The sequence below is a fragment of the Xiphophorus hellerii genome, chromosome 21 (assembly GCF_003331165.1).
Source record: "Xiphophorus hellerii strain 12219 chromosome 21, Xiphophorus_hellerii-4.1, whole genome shotgun sequence".
Taxonomy (NCBI): Eukaryota; Metazoa; Chordata; class Actinopteri; order Cyprinodontiformes; family Poeciliidae; genus Xiphophorus; species Xiphophorus hellerii.
In genome coordinates, this window is record NC_045692.1 from 708859 (window position 1) to 710730 (window position 1872).

The window sequence follows — 1872 nt, forward strand, 5'->3', positions numbered from 1 at the left end:
TTAAAATGCAAGCCTGACAAAAAATATTAGAATGACTAATTTTAACAATAATTTTAAAAGATCATTAGTCCAGTCCAGACAAGGATTCAATATCATACCAAATAGTTCACTTTGAAACTAATTTTAAAAAATTACTTTTATTTTATTTATTTAGCCAGGTAAATTATCAAAAACAAATAGTTATTTATAATAAATTAAATGAGGGATATTATTCATTGTAGGATTTCAGGTACATGTTTTCACCATTGATCAGTCACTGTGTGCACAATTATTACTCAATTTGTAGTTTTGAGGATGAATTTTATTGTTGAACATTTACTGTGCTCTTAGTCAATCCAAAATGTTAATAACCTCTCAGACCTGAATATTTAAGAAAATAAAAGTGAGATTTTGGCTTTTTTAAGACAATATCTATATGTGAAGGATTATTGGGCAACTGAATTTAAACTGAAAAGTTTCCCATCTCACTTGTTTATTGTCATCTGTTAAAGTGAGAATAATAAATATACAATTAAAAATTGACAAACATTTCTGACATTTGAAAAATAAATCAGTGACCAATATAGCCACCCTTCTACCCCTACCTTGGCAACTACTTTTTAGACTCCTATTCTTCCAAACCAGAAAAGGTATTAGACCACAGGATACTTATACTTATCTAGCAACCCTGAACAGGAGTATGTAGTTTACGTACTTTAGATCAACATTAGAGTCTTTTTCTCTTTCCTTTGGTTTGTTATTTTGTTTGTATTTCCTTTTAATTCCTGTAAAGCACTTCGTATTGCCTTGTTGCTGAAAATCTGCTATATAAATAAAATTACCTTTACCTTCTTTTCAATAACAGTTATAAGTCCTCCACTCATGTAGTCTGTCAGTTTCTTGATCTGTTGACGATCAACTTTTTGTGCAGCAGCAACCACAGCCTCCCAGACACTGATCAGAGATGTGAACTGTTTAAGAAGGGCCCACAAGTTCTCAATGGGGTTTAGTTCTGGTGAGGAAGGGGGCCACTTCATTGTTCTTTCATCTTTAAGACCTTTACTGGCCAGACACATAGTGGAGTAGTTTGATGCATGTTATGGAGCATTGTCCTGCATAAAAACCATGGTCTTCTTGAAAGATGCAGACATTTTTCTGTATCACTGCTTGAAGAAAGTGTCTTCTAAAACTGGCAGCAGGTTTGGGAGTTGATTTTGAATCCATCTTCAACCTGAAAAGGTCCAACTATTTCATCTTTAGTGATGCCAGCCCATAGGACTACCCCACCTTCACCTTGCTGCCGTCTGATGTGAGGTGGAGCTCTGTGCCCATTACTGATCCAGCCACAGGTCCATCCATGTGGTCCGTCAAGAGTCACTCATCTCATCAGTCCAAAAAGCTTTGAAAAATCTGTCTTCAAATCTGTCTTGATCCAGTTTCGATGTTTCAACAGTGTGTCTTGTTCAGTGGTGGTCAGGTTTCAGCCTTCCTTACCTTGACCATGTCTCTGAGTTCTGAACATCTTGTACTTCTGGAATTCCAAGCAGGTTGCAGTTCTGGAATATGACAACACCAGAAGATAATGAGTTCTTGGTAGCTTCATGTTTGATTCTTCTCAAATTTTTGGCAGTTAATTTACATCTTTTTTCTCAACACATTTCTTATGAGATTGTTGACTACAGCAAAATGTTTGATGGTTCTGTGATCACACCCCGATATCTGATCAATTTCAAGAGTGCTTCTTCCCTCTGAAAGAGTATATACAATTTAAGACTTTTCAGAGTCAATTAAATCTCTTTTTTGACCCATTTTGCCTGAGCGAAAGAAGCTGCCTAATAATTCTGCACACCTTAATGTAGGATGTTGATCTCCTTAGATCCCGCCTTCCCTCAT

General features: G+C 36.0%; 1 long non-coding RNA gene across 1 annotated transcript; it reads right to left on the bottom strand.

Moving 5' to 3' along the window:
- Positions 1 to 284: 284 nt before the first annotated feature.
- LOC116711517 (uncharacterized) lies at positions 285 to 1622 on the bottom strand. Its single transcript, XR_004337259.1, has 2 exons — positions 828 to 1622; positions 285 to 571 (listed from the first exon to the last, which is right to left on the bottom strand). It is a non-coding gene; the product is annotated as an uncharacterized LOC116711517 (long non-coding RNA).
- Positions 1623 to 1872: the final 250 nt, after the last annotated feature.